Genomic DNA, 21,638 nt, shown 5'->3' with positions numbered 1-21,638 from the left:
AGCTATGCAAGACATAAGCAAAGTCTATAGACTTGCAGAAAGGGAAGTAAATGAGAGGGGTGGCTGGTATCTCACATTTACAAAACCCCTTGAAATTCAAAGCAAGCAGAGCAGTGCTTTAGACTGTCACAGCCCAGAGAGAAGAATGTTTACAGATGGTAATAAAGTTAGGAGAAAGGAAGCGGAGAGCAACAGGAAGCAGCTTGTTCGGGATCACTCTGGGGAACGCGATTTGACCTTCACTTTGTATTGAATTATTCAGGGTCCTAGAACAGCTGATCCAGTCATTCTATGATCCTGTCTTCCAAGGACTGACCATTCAGTTAGCAAATATCGATTGAACACCTGCTGTAATCCAGGCTTAGAGGATGCAGAGGTGAACAAAATATCCCTCCAACCCTTAGGAGTTCAAGGTCTAGTTGGGGAGGAAGACTTGTTAATAGATAATTACAACACAGAGGTCTGAGGGAGCAGAAGAGGAGCACTAATGGCTGGCTGGGAGTTCTACAGGCTTAAAAATGGGGAAACTGAGACCCAGAGAGGGAAAGCTGTCGAGGTTATATAATTACTGGGCATTGCTACACACAGTAAATATTTCTGGTGATAGTTCAATATTTTTGGTGTTCATGTGAAAGATACTGCTTCTTAACCTTTCTGTCCCTCTCTGCTCGTGGCCTGATGGTCACAACTGCTTTTGTCTGACAGCCACTGCTGGCTTGCACTTTGCCGTTCTGTGTCTACGCCAACTACAGTGATCTTGTGTTGGAAGAGCTCAGAAGTCAGTCAGTTTCTACTGTTTTCATAGTCAGTCCTACCCAAATCCATTATCAGAAGTTTCCTCATTGCCCCCTTCTGTGGTTCCTTAACTCCCTTTAGCTTCCAAGATCTTAGGTTGTGACAATTTCCTACCCACTCGCCTTGCCTCATACCCAAGTCTTATTGTGCTTAGCTTTGATACTCACAAGATATTCCTTCTGTGGCTTGCAGGACAGATGATCAGACAGAGCTCACAGGGTTGCAACAAAAGTGATCTATATGCTAATTCTATCCCAAAAATATCCCCCAAACTATCCAAAAGTATTTGGAGAAGAATCTCTCTGCAAGTTGACAATGCATGTAAAGAAAGCCGCCAGTGTGTGTTTCCCAGGAGCCTGCTTCTCCATGGTGGCGTATGGGAGTAAAGTCAGAAGGAAGGCAAACTTTTGCCCTATAAAGTCCTTGGAAGAAATGGACCATTTTACTAAAATATATGCATGTGCACCCACAGCAGTAGATTGACTGACTCTTGACAAAATCAGCTGCTCAGCCACCTCCTTTGAAACTTTTGCTTTAGCCTTTTTATTTCTCTCAACCATTGACCTTCCAGAGTCCTGTCTGGGACCCAAGTGGACCCATCTTTCATACTAACAGCATTAGCTGCTGCTGGGGTTCAGAGGCAACGCTGGCCCCTTCTGTGTGGCTTAGCAGCAGGAATGCTGCTTGGCCGCTGTGGCCCCTGACTCCTGTCTTTCATGGAAAGTTCAGCTGTTAGTCATTTCAGTACTCTGCACACTGGGGAGTCATTATTAGAGTCTATGGCAAGGTGCATGTGATGTAGGGGAAGTGAGGCGATTCCTATCCAGGATTCAGCCTCCTTCCAACTGCGTGTTACTTTTTCTAGACTGGCTTCCTATGGAAAGATTTTTTATCTCTGAGTTCATACTTTAAAATTTGTTTTAACTTAGAGGATTAATTGAGTCATTCACTTTCAGCAACATATACTTTTTGAACTTCTAATAATAGCCAACCTTTGTTAATTACCGTGTGCCAGGAACTGTGCGACCCACTTGAAAATTATATGCTTTAATTTTCTCAACAACCCTTAGGAAAGCATATGGGAAGATTACATAGTTCAATGTCACAAAACAAGCAACCAGCAGAGCCAGGATTTGAACCCAGGGAACATGACCCCAGAGCCCAGGAATACCCTATTCTATCTCCTTCTGTGTGCACTTTCAATGTTCTGGGAAGACCAACAGGTATAAATTGTAATCCCCGAGTTCCAAAAAACACCTTACAAAATCATAGGGAAGATGAAAAGGGAATGTGAAGTGGTAAATAATGTCAGGAAGTACTGCGAAGTGTTCTGTCAGTGGAACAGACAGGGCAGGGACTTAGAGAGCAGTAAGGCAAAGGTGGTCTAAAAACTCCACAGAGGAGCATGGTATTTGGCCTTGAAGGATGGGTAGGACTTACTACATAAGCTGGGAGGAGAGGTCAACCAAGGTACGGAGGACCTTGAATATGTGAGTTCAAGTCCCAGCTCTGACGTTATCTATCCAACATAGGAAAATCACTTATTTTCTTTATCGTTCTATTTCTTTTTCCATGAAGAGAAAAGCTCAAGTGAGTAGTATGGAATCCTCTGGTTCCAAATTTCTGCAAGAGAAAGCAGAAATTTGGAACCAGAAGACTTAGCTACAGAGAGATGGGGAGGGAGGAGTTAGTGATTTGGGGGAGGGGGTTGTTACAAAGTTCTAGCTCTTGACTTAAATGGTGCCTCTATGAGTAATCACTGTGGTAAATCATTGAGCTATAAAAGTAAGTAAATAAATAGCTTCTACTTTTTATTTTGATTTGGGCAAGGCATTTGTCCCTCTGTTTCTTTAGGACATCAAGAGGAGGTGAGCTGATGGGGAGTGCTTAGAAGTCCAGGAGCAGCTGATAGAGTATGAAACCAGCATGGTCCAAACTCAGTAGGTGACCAAAGGCCTGGTAAGAAACAGGAAGTAGGGAACTTCCTAGTCCAGAAGAACTGAAATGCATGTAGAGATGGTTGACATTATTTCCATGTTAAAAACCTGACAGGATGACTTCTGTTCTTATCTTCTCTCCTGGCTCCCATCACTCTCCAGGGCTTGTTTAAACCGAAATAAACCTTCTCCCCATTACCTTAGTAGGCTGGGGTTAAATTTATTCAGTCCTTGATGTCACTTCGAGATGGCATTGAGAAGTCTATCAATCAGCCAGCCTCCCACAGTGTGTTTGTAGGAGCTTCTGGGATTCCTGCCTGCATCAGTCCCAGCTGGTAGGGACAATGGACTGAGCCTCTCCTATGAATCTGCTCCATTAGGGACCTATTTAATAATAGTAAGGAGAACCATATAGTACTTAACTTTGGCTCCAGGCTCCTCCCTCACCCAGAGCTGCTAAAGATATGGCAGGTTCCATTGTGGGGGATTCGGTGGTGGACAGTTTCATGGTGAAGGGCTCCATGATTTGGAGCTCCATGGGGGGGGGCTCCATGGTGAGGGATTCTGTGTTGAGGGGTTTTGTGGTAAGGGATTCCATGGTTGGGAACTCCATGGTGGGGAACTCCCTGGTGGAGGTTCCATGGTGGGGGTTCCACAGTGAGAGGTTCCATGGTGGGGCTCCATGATGAGGAGGTTCTATGGTAGGGGACTCCATGGTGGGGGATTCCATGGTGAGGGTTCTGTGGTTGGGGGTCCCATGGTGAGGGAGTCCCTGGTGGGGGTTTTATAGTAGGGGCTTCCATGGTGAAGAGTTTCATGGTGGGGGCTCTGTGGTGGGAGGTTCTCTGATAGGAGCATTCATCACACCACCACATCTCTTTGCACACAACCCCCACTCTCAAGCCCCAGCCTCATTACTTCCCACTGCCCATTCTTACCCTCCTCCTTAGCATTACTAAAATACAATTTCTTGCCTCTGCCCACACTTTTTCCCATTCTTCACTTCCTCACCTGCCAAGTGCCACATAGTTTGCTTATATCTCTCTCTAGGAAAATAGGGTTTGTTTCTTCAGGTAAGATTTGCTAGCCCTAACACTCACCTAACCCTTATTACCTGTATTACAATGGTTGGTTTTCTGGTTGATAGGATATCATTTCATATTTATGAATAAAGACTAAAAATAACAGTGAACGAAATAAACAAACGAAGTTTGTTTTCCTTTCAGGTGTTACGTGAGAGTGCCATTTGGCCCATACCATCTTGTTGCTCTTCCCTAGGATGTTGGCCAGCATGATACCAGTTGCTTCACAACCACATCAGAATCCCAGCCTGCCTTTGTTCCAACACCAGCCTTTTAACCACTGGGCCATATTGCCTCTATTCATGAAGCTGAGCTCATTGCTAACTGGGGGAGGAGGATAGAAAGAAAATCAGAAGAGTTCAAGGGTATTGGGAGACATTTGAATGCCTGGTGAGAGGAGGTGGGAGATGAAATCATGAAGGTTGGGTCTTACTGTGCAGGACTTGAATGTCATAAGTACTTTGGATGAGGATTGTGTCCTTCATTGTCAAAGAGTATCATCTCTCAGCATATACTCCAAACTCATAACCTTCAAGGTGGGAATTAGCTCCAAGTGCCTCTGAAACTCTCCTAAATCTTTCTTACATAATTTTTGGAAGACATGGGTCAGATCTCTCCAAAGAGAAATGGAGTAAAGAAGCTGATAGTCATGAATGATTGACTTGTAAAGCAGGGGCCCATGAGCCTGAGACATCCACCTTCAGAATGATCATCAGAATTGCCTTGGCACTTTACTTAAAAAAGAAACAAGATCCTGAGCCCATCTGTGGTCCCTTGAATCTCCAGGATGGAACTCAGGAACCTGTATATCTTTGTAAAATCCCCCCCCAGAGACTCTTAAGAGGAGCTTGGTGTGGGCACCTTTGCACTTACACCCTTCACTTCATTTATTCTAACCGAAGACTCATCAACTGAATTCCTTTTTCTTTCATGGTGAAAGCATTTTTTTCTTTTTTTGAGACAGAGTCTCAAGCTGTCACCCTGGGTAGAGTGCTGTAGCGTCACAGCTCACAGCAACCACAAACTCTTGGGCTTAAGCGATTCTCTTGCCTCAGCCTCCCCAGCAGCTGGGACTACAGGTGCCTGTCACAACGCCTGGCTATTTTGTTGTTGTTGTTGCAGTTGTCATTGTTGTTTAGCTGGCCTGGGCTGGTTTCAAACCCGCCAGCCGGGGTGTATATGGCTGGCGCCCTACCCACTGAGCTGTGGGCACCGGCTGTGAAAGCATTTTTATGCGATTTTTATGGCAGAGTGATTCTTATTTGAACTTCTGCCTGAATTCTAAGCCCCAAGTTATTGCATATTCCAAAACGTTTTGAACCTTCTCCAAGCCTGTTCAGTGGTAAGTCTATACATTGGTAGCTTAAATTCAGAGCTGACATTCAAAGCTTTGGTTAACAATACACCCAAACTACTGTACGTCTTGTAAAGGGGTTTGGAGAATCATTAGACCTCAGAATTTCAAGTGGACCCCGATAGAGGTTTCTTCTTAGCTCTGACTCACTCATCCCCTGGACCAAGCCTTCTATCTTCAGATAATTACCCAGCAGCACTTGAGCCCTATGGTAAGAATAGAAGATTTAGTTAATACTTTCATGATATATACAACATCTCACGTAAGACTCCTTGACATGGTGGGGATATTAGCATTATCAGTCCTGGTTTATAGATGAAGAATTTGAAGCTCAGAGAAGGAGCAGACCTGGATTTCAAACTTAAATCTGTTTGAGTCCAAATTCTGAGTTATTGAACTACTCCCAGTGGGATATGTATGTGTGAGAGAGAGATAGAGATGGAGATAGAGAGAGAGGGAGGGAGAGAGAGAGAGAGAATAGAGGTGGAGAGACAAAGCTTTTCCTTGTTGGGGCTGTTGCCTGTTTTCCTCTTCTGGCCTACCCCCTTCACACTCTTACACCAACAGCAGCCAATAAAGGAAAAGCCTTTGATGCTCCAAGGCAAACTTTAGCAGAGAAAGTTGAGCTCCTTTTCAGAAACTAGTTTCCCTGCTGCATCATTTCAGAGCCTCTGTGGACCCACAAATATCATTTTCAGCTAATCATGTATACGCCAGACAGTTACGATATACAATAAATGATTAACACATTCAGCCAATTCCCTAGAAGACAATTCACCAAATTTATTGGAAGTCACTTTTATTTTTAGCGCACAGATTCCCTTTGCCTATACTTTCTTCCTTTGCTGATTCACTCTGTATTGTGCCTGAATCATTTGGATTTTCTAACTCAACAGAGCTGAATGGGAGCAGTCAAGGCCCATGAGTACTACTGGGAAAATGGCGGGTTTGACTCATGAGAGGTATGGCCGGCACTCTTTGGGATCAGAACGATTCTAACGATTCTAAATCTGAGGCACTTGATAAAAATAACTGTCACATTTGGTTCAAGTCTTCCCTTGGAGATTGAGTTCATCCTCCCAAAAGCTATTATTTGCTGATAGGAGGAGAGTTACACAGGATCCCTTGGACTGTAGCAATTAGAGTGAATTCTCCTGCGGCAGGCTTGACCCTCCAGAGCATTAATTGGTTTAATGCAGAGTGGTTTAAAATAACTCACTCTTCCACAGGCTAATCTCTCATTTCCTGGAACAGATTGAATCATTTGAAAACAAGCCATTGAGAGAGTTCTTTCTCATTCAGCCCTGGGTTTGTAGCAAATCTCTCTAGAAGAGAGAGGCTCATGTGAGAATGGGGTCAGGGGGAGCTGGCTGTGTCTGTTGTGTGGACTCCAAAATATATATATTTTTAGTCTAGACAGTTTCATCCTTGTCTTCCAAACTGGATTGATGAACCCAGGATAACGTGCATTAAGAAAATCATCGTGGCCAGGCCCAGTGGTTCATGCCTGTAGTCCCAGTACTTTGGGAGGCCAAGGTGGGAGGATCCCTTCAGTATAGGAGTTCAACACTAGCACAAGCAATATAGTGAGACCCCATCTGCACAAAAAGTAACAAAAATTATCCAGGCATAGTGGCATGGGCCTATAGTTGTAGCTACTTGGGAGGCTGAGGCTGGAGGATTGTTCAGGCCAGGAGTTGAGGTTGCTGTGAGCTAAAATTGTGCCACTACACTCTAACTTGGATGACAGAGTGAGTCTTTGTCTCTGAAAGATAAATTAAAAATAACAAATCATTTCTACACCAGAGTGCTGAATAGCTAAAAAATAAAGTTAGCCAAGTGTACCTGTGTGGAAAGGGTACCAGGATGCAAGTTCTTGTCCCTACTCTACAACAATCTAGCTCATTTTTCTCATCTGTAAAATGAGCCAATTGGACTCATGGTTTCCCAAAGACTTAAACTGATCAAAGAACATTTTGATTAAATCCATTCTGTTATTCTAAAACAGAATTTCCCAACTCTGGCATGAAATGCATTTCGGGCCGGGTAATTCTTTTTCGTAGGGGCTGTCATGTGTATTGCAGGATGTTTAGGAGCATCCATGGCCTCTGCCCACTGGGTGTCAGGACCATCTGTCCCCTCCACAGACACCGACAAATGTCTCTTAGGGAGTGAAATTACCCTGTTGAAAGCCACTTTCAAGAGCGCCTCATTTCCTACATAAAATGCACTCATTTATTGAATGTTTTATATTTTATTGAGTACTTACTGGAACCAAAAATAACTGAAACTCAATCTGTTAACGAACCCACAAGGGGGGTTTACTGTTGCTCATCGCACAGGAAGCCAGTTCTGAGACAACAAGGATTGTCAAGGAAGAAAGGCTTTATTTCAGAGGATGATTCAACCGGGAGGGAGAGGCACAGGCTACCTCAGATCCACCTCCCAGATTAGCAGGGTCAAGGGGTTTTTATGGAGATGAAGATGATTATGCATAGAGGGAGTGAGCCCCTTGTGTGCTTGGAGCAGAGTGCAGGGTGCACAATGCAGTGGGGAATCACGCTAGCATGTGCATCCCATGAACTAAAAAATGGCGGGCAAATCCCTCCCCAGGGTGGGAACTTTAGTATTATAATGAGGTCACAGTTAATATTGTTCATTCTCTTAGCCTTGTTTGCAGGCTCAGTGGCTCTCACTCACAATCTGCGGTGGCATATCACATTCTGGTAGAGTAAGGTGCAGCAGTTATCTCAGGGCTACAAGGATGTCCTGCTGTTTCCTGGGAAAGACTCAAAGAAATTGTTATCAGTGTACAGAATATTACAAAGTTCTGTGCAGCAGTTTGTGCTGAGACCTCTCTGTCTTCCACTGTATTTTTTCTAAGACGGTGGTTACTAGGCCACGGGACCTGAGATAACCCTCACTGTTTCATCCCTGTCCAGTCAAGGCCACTTAGCTGCCTGCTTCAGTTCTGATGTGAACACTAGAAACTCCTTTGGAATAGGAGGGAGCTAAGACACTAGAGAACTGTAAAATTGTGTTGTGAAACCAGTCACAAGTCCCTACCTCAAAGAATTCAGTCTAATGAGGAGGACAGATAAACAGATAATTATACTCTAATGTGACACATATAATGACCAAGAGAGGTGCAGAGGAAGGAAGGGAGACAATCACTGACAGTGAAGATGGACGGATCTCAGAAAGGTTTTTGGAGAAATTAACGATTAAGTGGAACATTAGAGCCAGGCATATTGATACACTCTTCTAAAGCTCTTTGAACCGAGGGAATGGTGAGGATGAGTCCCTCAGAGACAGCCAAGCTGTGTATGGTCTTTAACGTTCCATTCTGGAGAAGCAGTTCAGAATCCTAAATCTTCCAGCCAGTGTTCTGCTGAGTCCATAATGCAATGTTAGTTACTGTTGTGGAGCTCTCCAGGGTACTGAACTGTGTCTCTTGAACCCCCTTTAGTTAGCTGCTCTTAACCTAAGCAGCTGCCTAGGACCCTCCCCTTCCTGTGTATGCCTTCTGCCCTTGGATGATGCCATGTAGTGAAAAGAGCATAGGTTTACACATTGAAATGACCCAAACAAGAGGAGAATCAAATAAATGATAAATAATTGTTATAAATTGTAAACTACTGTGCGTTACTATGAAAGAGTATTCACAGTGCTTTGGTTGCCTTATACTTGTTTTTAAAAATGTATTGGGAACTTTATATATTTTCTGAGATATCTATACTAAGCATGAATTTCATATAAAATATCATTTGAAATAATAATAATAAAAGAGTTTTGGAATCAAATAGATGGTATGTGAATCTTAACTCTGCCACTTAGTATCTGTCTAAGCTTGGGTCAGTTAATTTAATCTCTCTGGCAATTGTTTACTCAGCTGCAAAATGAGCTCAAGGACATGCACCTACCAAGACTGGGAGGTTTTGCCTAATTAAGGAAACACTCAGCAAATTCTTGCTTGTTATTTTCTATCTTATCGTTTGAATGCCCAATTTTCTACTACAGCAAAGGAGAGCCTGGTATAGAGCAAGGTGTCCGTGTCTCTTGTAGACACAGATTGACAGTGCCCTTCTCATCTCCCATTCTTGGGGCCTTAGAAACAGTGCTCTGGAATAGAACTGAATCTGAGTTCTAATGTGTATGTCATTTCCACCCCCTGGATCCCAATATATAGCATCCAGACCCTTACTCTCATATCAAGACATTGGAAGACCATTCCCTTGGGGTAATCTTATCTTCTGCAGAAAAAATGCCTAAAGATATTGAGTATTCTCCCAACAAAACGTTTAGACAAATAACTCTACTTTGAAGCTCAAAGTTGACAGACCCCACCCACTTGGTGAGGACTTCCAATTTGTTGTTTTTGCTTTTGTTTTGTTTTTGTTTTATTAGCTTCCCATTCATTACCATGAGCATACAGCTAAGGTTTACATCTAAAGAAAGGCTATGACGTAAGAGAAAGAAATAAACAAAAAAGGAATTGGCATAAATAAAAACTATGCAGGAAAAAACATTTTCAAATAAATTCTATAATTAATATTTATAGAAAAGAAGTAAAAGAAAAAATTTCCATGAAACAAGAACAGGGTGCTATATAAAATGAACATTTAAGGAGAAAATAAAGCTCTTGAAAATGAACAATCTGGTAAGGGAAATTACAAACTCTGAGAAGGAAGAACTATTGAGGAAATCTCACCTCATTTCCACTTCCCTACAACAAAGAACAAAAATATATAAAAGGAAACTAAGAGAAAACAGGTAAATAAAGAACAGATGACCAGTCATGAAGGTTCAATATCAACATAATGGAAATTCTAAAAAGAGAGAACAGAGAGAATTGGGAAAGAGAGAAATCATCTTGTAAGAAATTTCCAAGAATAGGCTCAGTGCCCGTCGCTGAGTGGTTAGGGTGCTGGCCATGTACACTGGGGCTGGTTGGTTTGCATCCAGCCTGAGCCTGCTAATCAACAATGACAACTACAAAAAAAAAAAAAAAATAGCTGGATGTTTTGGCAGGTGCCTGTAGTCCTAGCTACTTGGGAGGCTGAGGCAAGAGAATCACTTAAGCCCAAGGGATAGAGGTTGCTGTGAGCCGTGACGCCATGGTACTCTACTACTGAGGGCGATATAGTGAGGCTCTGTCTCAAAAAAAAAAAGAAGAAGAAGAAGAAGAAGAAGAAAAGAAAAGAAATTTCCAAGAATAGATGGAAAGGACCCACCAACTACCCAGCCTAATAAATGAAAGAAAGAGGAAAACTCACAAGGCACATACATCACTGCCAATTTTCAGATCTATGGGAACAAAAAAAAAAAAAAAATTCTACTAGCTACCAGAGAGAATATTAAGGATCCAGAATGGCTTCAGATTTCTCAACAGTAATACCTGATGCACAAAGACAATGGAGAAATGCCTTCAAAATACTGATGTAAGAATAAACCCCATCTATACCTGGCCCAAGTATAAATAGAATAAAAACATTTCTAGATCTGTATAGTCTTAACTAATTTCTTTCTGTATGCACCCTTCCTCAGGAAATTACTAGAGGATGTGTGCCATAAAAAACAGATAGTAAACCAAGACAGAGACTTCGAAAACAGAAAAGAGGAGGTGCTGGGTGCAGTGGCTCACACCTATTATCTTAGCACTCTGGGAGGCTGAGGCAGGTGGATTGCTTGAGATCAGGAGTTCGAGACCAGCCTGAGTAAGAGTGAGATACTGTCTTTACTAAAAACACAAAAACTAGCTAGGTGTTGTGTCAAGTGCCTGTAGCCCCAGCCACTCACGGGGCTAAGGCAAGAGTATTGCTCAAGCCTAAGAGTTTGAGGTTGCTGTGAGCTATGATGCCTTAGCACTTTACTAAGGGTGACAGAACAAGACTGTGTCTCAAAAAGAGAGAGAGAGAGAGAGAGCTCCAAGGGTGAAAGAAGCACCCAAGAGGATGATAAATGCTGGTGACAGCTGTCTACCAGGCATGGAGGGCAACCAGTCAGGATGAGAACAGAATGTCTTAGGAAATAAATATATTGAAGGCTATCATCACCAAGATCTTCACAGCTATGGATGCATTTTTAAAATGTGAGGACAGGATTCCCGATGCATTTCTAAAATGTGAGGACAGGATTCCCGGTCAGTCTGGCTGAGATTATCTGTTTGAGGCTTACCTTAATTACTTCTAATGAGCTTGCTACTTTTCCTGCTTTGGTCTGCTTTCTAATTCAGCTTAGGATACTCGGTTCCTCCACAGAAGTGCTCTTCTTCGACCTACTTCAGAAGACAGTAGCAGGCCATACAAAACAGGAGACTCAGAGCTCCACACTCTGGACAGTATGTCTTCTGGACACCCAGGACCTAGCTCACACTACAGCCCTACCAGAGGCTGCGCTCTGGTGAGCCTTAATGTTTCCTAAGACCTGCTCATGACTTTATGCACCAGACTATTTGCCCAGAAGGGACTCTTGTAACTCTTGGGGAAGCTAAAACCAGTTTACTACCAGACACTGTTCAACTGATCTCTCTCGTGGGCATCTTTATCAAACAGGGCAACATTGACCTTTCATTCTCAGCTAGACTCATGCTTCTATTCAATACACATTGTTTTGCCTATGTGGTAAAATTGTAAAGAGAATCAAGGCAATGATCAGTAAAAAAAGTCAAGGCAGTGGTCATCTCTGGGGAAAAGACTGGAGGTTTTATTTAGAGAGGGGAATTTGGATGATTTCTAAGGTATTGGTTACTTTTCAATTCTTAACTTTAGTGGTAAATATGTAGGTGTTAAATGTACTATATTTTCAACTCTACCTATATTTAAAATACTCTTCTACACATGTGACATGCACTTCACAATAAAAATTTGCATGCCAAGAAGACACCAAATTAAACTACCTTGTGAAGTAATGAGAACAGATGTTCACATGTCATTGGGCCTTGAACAGAGGGCAAAGGGTAAAAGGGCACAGGGTTCTTTCTCTTCCAGAGCCCTAATCAGGAGGCAGCAGAAATAACATTATAATACCCAGCTGGCCACACAATGCTGAGGCATTTCAGACCGCTTAATAGGTGGTTTCACCATGATCAGAATCCTTTCATAATGACCCGGAGTCCTTGAAAGACAGCTCTGCAGAGAAAAGCAACTAAGGACGTCCCCTAAGCTGTTAGCAAGAGTGTAGATGGCTGTGTATTCTCCCTTCGCCCATTCTGATCCATTCTCTTCCCTTTCCATCTTGCTCTGAGCCTGAGAGGCTGACTTCTATGCCCTCCATCACCCAGGCTCCTCTGGTTTTTGGCTTGCAGTTGGGTTTTGCCAATAGGAGTCTCTGGCAGGAGATTAGAGAGCAGCAGGAAAGAGAGGTGAAGGCTATTTCTTCCCCTCTGCCCCCCTGCCTCATGGTAACTTGCTGGTTCTAACCCCGGACACACACACACCCTATGGATAGTCCCTTATGAACTTTTCCGTTCAGCTCTGTTGAGTGTACTACCTTCCATTCCTTGCCAGGGATGCCGGGGTCCTTGCACAGGGACACTGGCCACATTATTCGAATATTTACGTGTCCCTGTCCAGTGGAACTTTTTCATATTAGGGATTTTGAATCTCTAGAAGCCCAAATAGGTATCCAACTGATGGGGTGGTATTTTGGACAATATTCCAGGGACATTCTCGTGTCCGCTCTCAAATAAGACTGTGCAGTCAGGGTATCCCTACAAGCGGTCTTGTTCTTCTAAAAGCATCCCCCTGTAATGAGGGGTCTGCAGCTCTGGTTTTCGTGGAAAGGTTATCCACTGGTTTAGCATTCAATGATTATATGGCTAGCTAAGTATAGAAAGGTCGGGGAGGCTTGTGGAATTCTTATGCTGTCCCAGAGAAAGAATGACCTCTATCCGGGCGCTGGAGGGGAGGCGCAGGTCTCATCAGCAGCCTCACTGGCCTCTTTAAGACAGGACCTTCTTTCTTTCCCGTCATAGGATGGGTCAGAGGGTGACCGCTCTCAGCATCTCTCATCGTCTTTCTGTTGCCCTTCCCCTCTGCAGATCAAAGCTCACCTCGGGAGAACCTCCAGAGGGAAGAAACAGCCAACGGAGCCCCAGCCCTGGTGCCAGGCAGGAAAAGCCAGTAAACAAGTGATTGACGCACTTTGTAGACAGCTCTGCGTGGGGGGCGGGGGCCGAGGAAGTGTCCCGGATGGGGGCGGAGCCCCGGCGGGCCTGGCTAAGCCTCATTGTTCCTCCGGTTCCCAGGGAATAAGGTTGGCCTCCAACAAAACAAACGTGTGAGGGGGACAGGCTATTTGTGTTGATAAACAGAAAAGAGGGGAAGTGACTAGCTGGAGGGAGGGTGGGTTTCAGTGGAATGTGCCTTTTTCTGGGAATCTGTGTACTTGGTTCCTACGGGACACGAGAGGAAGAGGGAGGAGGAGGAGGCAGCGCTGGATCCGCTGAGCACAGCGGGGCCTGGGGGTGGGCAGACCCGGGTTCAAACCCTGGGGTCTTCATTTCCTAACTCTGTAACTTGGCCCTGTGTTTTAACTTCTCTGGGCCTTGGCTTTATTATCTGTGAAATGGGAATGATAATTCCTTACCCGTAAGGTTTCCTTGAAAGCTGAGTAAGATAATGCCCGTTAAGTGTCTGACACATAGAAAGTTCTTTAAAAACAATTATTCTTGGGCGGCACCTGTGGCTCAGTGGGTAGGGCGCCGGCCCCTTATACCGAGGGTGGCACGTTTGAACCCGCCCCGGCCAAACTGCTGCAACGGGCGTTGTGGCGGGCGCCTGTAGTCCCAGCTACTGGGAGGCTGAGGCAAGAGAATCGCCTAAGCCTGGGAGTTGGAGGTTGCTGTGAGCTGTGATGCCGCGGCACTTTACGAGGATGACACAGTGAAACTCTGTCACCAAAAACCAAAAATAATTATTCTTGTCGTTAGGAAGATGCTGTATCAGCAAATCAGCAAGGGAGGGGAGGGGGAGGCAGTAGTGTGCTAAGGGAAACTGCACTGTGTTGTCACACACCTGGGTTTTAGTCAAGGTTCTGGCACAACATCACTGTGTGATCCTGAGCAAATTATTCTTCCTTTCTGGAGTGGAGTTGTGCCCCCTGGAATGAGGGTGCTGAACAAGAGGGTCTCCAGGGTTCATTCTAGTGCTAAGATCCTGGGTTCTAAAGAATTGTAACCAAAGTGTTAAGACAAAAATAATGCAGAGGCTGAGGAGTGAGGTCTGCTCCCAGCAAAGCGGTCTCCTCAGGAACTGACGCTCACTATAATGATGCTGCCATTTCTCAAAACATATTCACATTCATTGGTTTTGAATTATCTGCAGAGCCAGTTCTGGGAACCAAATTAGAAAATCATCTCATTGCTTTAGAGACATACATTTCTTCTGTTTATTTTTATTTTTTTGACCAAAAAACCCCCCAAAAAACCTCTCATTTCCTTAAGGCGAATTAGATTGCAGTTCCAGTTTTGCCACCAACAATTAGAGGATTAAATTTCATCTCTTTTGTCCTTGGTTTCTCCTTATGGAAAATGGGGATAAAAACATGCACCTTATAGCATGGCCACAGACAAGACAAGGGCAAGGGCAGCCACACGAAGCAAGAGGCTCAGATCAGGGAAAGCGTAGAGTTCATCCATACGTGTGCACAGACATGCCTGCAGACACGCCTTCCTTCCCTGGCTCCTTCCCCATCCTCGTCACCCTCGTTACCACTTCATCCACTCACTAAATTCATCACCCACTAAGCCAAATGATTTTCGTTCATTTCTAAAAATCAAATATACTTTCAGAGGAAAAGATTTGCTACCATGAGGATATTCAAAGACATGTGCTCAAACTTTAAAAATTTCTATTTATGCTAAGTTTATGTGTGTGTTTACATTTGGTATTTAGCAAAATCCTTAACCCTCATGAGACCAGCAGATAGATCCACAGCCTGTGCTGTGATTTGGAACCAGTGCCTGGCTTCAGAAGGCAAGGGCTCAGGATGGCACAGAGAGGCAGGGAGATACTGAGGGCAAGGATGCACCTTAGAGCCAGCTGGGCCTGACCTCCAGGCTCAGCGAAACTGACTCTCTGTGGGGTGATCTCTGCCAATTCCATTATCCTTTGAAGTCTCAGCCTATTCATCAGGAAAATGGGGATAATAACAGAAGCCTCAAAGTTGTTGTGAGGATCATAAGTGGTGATTTTATGAACAAGCCAAGCGGAGGCGCCTATAGGTGGGGATGATATTCTACACAAGGCGGAAGGCATTGATACACTTGCACAGTATCATGTCCCGTGTAGCAGGGAAAGACGGGGACAGAGGAAAAGGCAGATGAGCCACCTTCTCTCAGTCACAGTGCAGCATTTAGAAAAGGAATGGCTCTCTCCCCTGAGAGGTGGGAGGGTGGAGTCTTTGTTCTCTCCCAAGAAAACTATTTCTCAGCCTCTCATCTGGTGTAGTCTCTTTGGCCACTAGGTGAGTCTCAGATATGTTTATGAAATGCCCTCTGCTGAGGTTGCCTGATTGGTTTATCACCCTTGGCCCTGGGAACATTTCCTTACAATGGGCAGTGACATTTACAGCTTCAAGAAGTGCAAGGGAAATATTTTTCTTGCTGACTTCTCTTTCTTTCTCTAATGAAGTGGTCATTGTAATCTTTCAAAGGTGACTCTGGCAGTCAAAAAGGTACCCTAACTTCCCACAGGAGGAGCACTGTAAATGTCAGACACCTGGTAGTACTGGAGGCTTGAAAACTGTAAAACAAAAGTTGTGTTTCTTTTTGGTCTGCAGCCAAGCCTGGCTTCATGGGCATGTGACCTGTGCAGTCACATGGAGTCCTTCGCTATGCAGGGCCCTGCTCTTGGTTTAATAATCTGCATTTGAAACTGGCATTGTGCAATAAAAAAAGAACAGCAAATCTCATGCTAATAATTTAAAACCTTAATTTTCCTTTACATTTTAAACAGCAAATAAAAATCAGCCCAACAAGGGAAGAGCCTGTAGAAGAAAGGGAAGAGCTCTCTGTGTACATGTAACAGCACTTTTGTTCTGCTTTTTGAAAATGGAGCCCTGCATTTTCAGTTTGCGCTGAGCCCCACAGACTTTTCCTGACTTGTTTTGATCCCTTTCTTTGGTAACGCTCTTGCACAGCCTCAGAATCAACCATGCAGCACAGTGTTTATAGCCTGGCTCTGGACTCGCACTCTCTAGTTTTGCATCATGCTCCACCAGGGGCCTGGAGGAAGTCTCTTACTCTCTCTAAGTGTCAGTTTCCAAAAACCCAAATAAATGAACAAAAAAATTTTCAAAAACATCAGTTTAAAAATGGAAAAAAAAAAACCAGTTTTATCATAAGTAATATCGAATTAATAATCCTATCTCATAGGATTGTAGCAAGGATTAAATACAATCACATAGACGATGTACACAGTGGGCACCTGATAAAGGTAAAAGTCATTGTTGTTATTAAAATCCTAAGGACCCGTTTCCCTCCCTGCCCTCAGCAGTCACATCCTGCCTGTCTTCATGTTTCCTGGCCCATCTGTCTCTCCCTGTTTTCTTAATCTTCAACTTTGGTCTCAACTTTGAGTTTATTATGAAGTCAGCACCCACCAGCCCAATAACTTTTGTCTGTGGTTCTTGCCTACCAGTATTATGGGTTGTTTTATAAATTACTCTTTCTCGTCACCATTCTGAAACTGGATTGCAGTGTGAAGGGGGCCAAGGGAGGATAAGACACTACTTTCGCTACCCCCATGATGAAACATTTGTGGTTTGGGTCCTCATTTGAGAAAGGGGGGTTTTTTAAAGGGGATGCTTCTTTAAATGCATCCAAGTGTTTCTAGCTATAAATATTTCAATGCAATAAAATCTGGGCAGGCCCTCTGGCTGCTGGGAGGTGAACATCCAGCCCTGGGCAGAACATCACATCCATAAAGATTCCAGCTCATGAGGTCTCTTCTACTCTAAGATATTCAGCCAAAACAAGAGCACCAGTGCGGTTACTATAGTGTCCTGTGTTGTGCTGGCTGTAGCTGACTTTTTCTCAGATTCTTTCTTAAATCATCGTGACAGCTCCAATCACAGGGCCCCATCTCTTTCCTGTCTGCTGAGGAGTACCCAGGGAACTTCCCTGAACACGGTGGGTAGGTGCAAAGAGGAAAGCATCAGGAAGCCACTTCAGAGAAGTCTGCTGTGCAGGCAGCATGCAGAAACCACCCTAGGTATTTTGAATCCAAAGGAATTAGACTTTTTGTTTAGCAGGCCTAGGCCGGGTTCAAACCCACCAGCCCTGGAGAATGTGGCCGGCGTCCTGACCACTGACCTACAGGCACCCAGCCCCAAAGGAATTAGATTTAACATAAGCAATCGATCAGGTGTGGACAGGAGAAATAGATGGTGGGGGTCACCTCGAGGCTAATGGTTCAAGGTCACACCTCCACAGCTGCAGGCCAGAGATCAGGAAACTGCTGTTGCTGCTGCTGTCACCATGGTGTGAACTCAGGATGCTGGTGACCAATAGCTGGAACTTGGCCTCTGGCTGCTGTGAGCGTATCTGCCCATTCTTGCTTTTCTTCCTCTTCTAAATCTTGCCTGAATGTATCTCAGTGTATAACTTTCCAATCCTTGTAATGCAGACATGGGATGGGGACTCGTGGGAATGAGAGGACTGGATTCTAGGAGATCATCTAAGGCCTATCTCTAGACAAACAAGAGTAGCTTGTATTTATTAAGTGCCCACTTACACTAGAAGCTAAGTTAGGTGGGTTACATATTTATCCAATTTGATTTTCACAACACTCCTCTGAGGAAGGTAAAATAATATCACAACAGTCCTCTGAAGAAGGTATAATAATAGCCCCATTTTATATATGAGAAAACCAAGGATCAGTGAAATTAAATAAATAAGGTCTGTGATGGTTAGTTTTATGTGTCAACTAGGCTATGGTGGCCGTCCTTCAGTCAAACACCAGTCTAGATGCCAATGTGAAGGTGTTTTTAGATATGATTAACATTTAAGTCATAGACTTTGAGTAAGGCTGCTTACCATCCATAAGGTGACTGGGCCTCAACCAAACAGCTGAAGACATTAAGGAAGTCACAGAGATCTCCTGAGGAAAAGAAATTCAGATGGCCCTCAAACTCAGGGCTGCAACACAAACTCATCTAGAACTTTCAGCCTGCTGGCCTATCTGGCAGGTTTGGGGTTTGCCAGCCCCCACAACTGCATGAGCCAATTCCTTAAAACATAGATAGATGTGTAGGGAAAGAGAGAGAGAGCGAGAACCTATTGGTCTGTTTCTCTGGAGAATCCTGACTAATGTCAGTTCCAGCAAGAAGTCACTGAATTTCAAACTCAGGTTTGTCCAACTCAAAAGCCCATACTCCTGGAGGGCAGACTCAGACAGCCTCGTGCTCTTAGATTTTATTTTTTGTCCTTTGAGATAAAGTCTCACTTTGTCACCCTGGCTAGAGTGCTGTAGCATCACAGGTCACAGCAACCTCCAACTCTTGGGTTCAAGTGATCTTCTTGCCTTAAGCCTCCCAAGTAGCCGGGACTACAGGTGCCTGCCAATTTTCCCAGGTAGTTTTTCTATTTGTAGAGACAGGGTCTTGCTCTTGCTCAGGCTGGTCTTGGACTCCCAAGCTCAGGCAATCCACTCACCTCAGCCTCCCAGAGTGCTAGGATTACAGGCATAAACCACTACACCTGGCTGATGCTCTTAGACTTTCAAAAACTCCATCAAGGCTTGGAGAAGTTCAGATTCAATGGGGGAGAGAGGGTCCAAGCATTCGGGGACATCACAGGTGGAAAGAATGCAGTGTCTGCCTAAATATGTAGACCCAGGTTATGGGAGGATTGCTCAATTTGTTTGATTGTCATTCCTCAGGCATTTACTGAGCACCTGTTAGAGGTCAGAGACTGTGTCAGGTTTAGGAATGATGTAAAAAATTATATCCAGGCTCGGCGCCTATAGCTCAGCAGCTGGGGCACCAGCCACATACACTGGAGCTGGCGGGTTCAAAGCCAGCCTGGGCCTGCCAAACAACAATGGCAACTACAACAAAAAAATAGCTGGGCGTGTGGCAGGCACCTATAATCCCGGCCTCTTGGGAGGCTGAGGCAAGAGAATCACTTAAGCCTAAGAGTTTGAGGTTGCTGTGAGCTGTGATGTTACAGCACTCTATTGAGGGCGATATAGTGAGACTGTCTGAAAAACAAACAAAAAGTCATTAAAATACAAATAAAAAATTACATCTAAAACAACAGCAGCAACTGTATGGTCATTGATGCCCAGTTTTCAAACGATGGCCTCAAGTTGATGCTTCCTTAGAAATCACCTAAAAGCAACAAGGAGGTTTCCTGGAAATGCAGGAAACTTAAAAACACAAGGTGAAAAAGAAAAAGAGATTCAAAGTCTACTTTTGCTAAAACTATAAGAAATGTGAAACTTTAAATAGGTGAAAAGTGTACCAAGAGATGGAGAAGTAGGTGACGAGCCGGGAGGGGAGGGCAGAGGACATACAGAGGTTCCACGTCTCTTGAGAGTGGTGAGGTGCAGGTGTCCCAGGTCAGGGTACGCTTATCCTTGGCTTGTAAGAGTGAGAGTTCAGTGCCCAGGCCGGGCATCGGAGCATCCCTGATCTGGTATGGTCCTGAGGAATGACGGAGAAGGGGAAGTATGAGGCCACGCAGGCAGGCCATGTCTGCAGGGAACTATCAGTGTGAGCCTGGGCAGGAGCCTTCCTTGATCCGTAAAGACTCAGCCTTACATCCCTGGGTTACGTGGAAAGTTCCTGCTGGCATGGAACCGAACTTCCTGTGTGAACTCCTGCAAGTATCTGGTCAAGGAATAAAAACCCTTCACTTAAAGTTTATTCATCCAAAGTCTGTATAAAGGTGATTTCTGCTTCTGCATGAGATGGAGTAACAGGAACTGGATTTACCCTTTGCCTGGAAAAAACTAAACTAAAAAAGCAGACAAAATATTGGTATCAATTGATGTTCAAAATATTGGATATCATTCAGGGACCCCTGAGAGATGGGAAACAAATAAGGGGAGCCCTACATGTGACCCAGGCTGCTGCTCAGAGAAAGTTTTTAAGGCACGTTACAGAGAGGAGAAAATCCAGTCAGAGGGCCTGCTGGTTTTCAGTTCAGTAGAAGAAGCTGGAAGTCCTGAAAGGCTAAGGTTAAGGGGATTAGGGTTTACAGGAAAGAATACACAGGAGAGAGAGAGCACATCTCTCCAGACATCTGTGGAGGCCCCCCTTAAGACTTCAAGTGTACTGATCCGTGCATGCGTGTGAGGAAATTCTCTGAGGCTGGGGGGAGTAGAACCACCTGAAAAATTACGGAAAAAATATCCACCTAAGATTGGGAACAAGGTGAGGATTTCTGCTCTCACCACTTCTACTGACACATGTAACAACAAGGATGAATCTCCTAACAGTTATACTGAGGATAAAGGCCAGGCCAGAGTATATACAGTATGTTAGCATTTATAGAAAATTTTAGAAAATGAAAGCTAATCTCCAGCGACAGAAAGCAGATCAGCGGTTCATGGGAATGGGGAAAGGACATAAGGAGGGATGATAAAGGGCACGAGGAAATCTTTTGGGGTCATGAATATGTTTGCGATTTGATTGGGGCAGTGGTTTCATGGGTGTTTGCATATGTTAACACTTATCTATCAAATTGCACCCATAAATATGCACAGGTTTTGGGATATAATCATACCTCAGTGAAAAATAGCACAAAAAACAATGAAGCAAAACACAAGAAAAGCCAAGGAAATGCAATACACTAGTAAATAGTGGCCCTGAAAGACGATCATGTAACAACAAATATTTAAAGATACAATTCATCACAACGTTTCAGGCTGGGTTTTATAACATGCCGTGGGAACATGGACTGTCTACCATTCTTGGAAGTGATGCACTTGCCAGTTTCTTCAGGGGGAACAGAGTTGGCAGAATTAAAAGAAATTTAAAAGTTGTGAGATTCATTTTGGGGACAGATGGGGACATACTAATAGCAGTTGTACTTTAGATTTTGGAATTATTGTTAATTTTCTGAGGTGTAGGCATGATGTTCTCATTGGATAGGAAAACATTTTTATTTATAGGATATTTATGCTGAAATATATAGGGGTGGAGTGCTATATTATCTGTCAAGTGTTTCCAAATTGTTTAGCAAAAAAGTACATGTCACACACGAGAAAAAAGAAAATATGGTGAAATGTTAACAATTAGTGCACATTGCCAGAGAGTATACGGGGTGTACGTTATGCTCATCTTTCAACTTTTTCTGTAGGTGTGAAGTTTCTAAAATAAAAAAAGTTATCTGATTAAGAACAAAACGTCAAAGCAGCAAAGATATCTTTTAGAGAAAACAAGACCTAAATTAAGCATCTTCCTGAGGAAATATCTGGGCTTAAAGATATAATCAGATGACTTGAAGAAATAATTCCAAAT

The 21,638-nt window shown here is 43.8% G+C and overlaps 1 protein-coding gene across 1 annotated transcript in view; it reads left to right on the top strand.

The window, feature by feature from the left end:
* Positions 1 to 12,753: 12,753 nt before the first annotated feature.
* The window catches only part of LOC128594024 (uncharacterized), a 29,785-nt gene continuing 20,900 nt past the window's right edge, over positions 12,754 to 21,638 (top strand). The window contains exon 1 of the mRNA XM_053602526.1: positions 12,754 to 13,424. The gene's annotated coding sequence lies outside the window, so the exon portion shown is untranslated. The remainder of the gene's footprint in view (positions 13,425 to 21,638) is intronic.

The sequence above is a fragment of the Nycticebus coucang genome, chromosome 9 (genome assembly GCF_027406575.1).
Source record: "Nycticebus coucang isolate mNycCou1 chromosome 9, mNycCou1.pri, whole genome shotgun sequence".
Lineage (NCBI taxonomy): Eukaryota > Metazoa > Chordata > Mammalia > Primates > Lorisidae > Nycticebus > Nycticebus coucang.
Note: the sequence above shows the minus strand (reverse complement) of the source record. Positions and strands in the feature narration are given on the sequence as shown.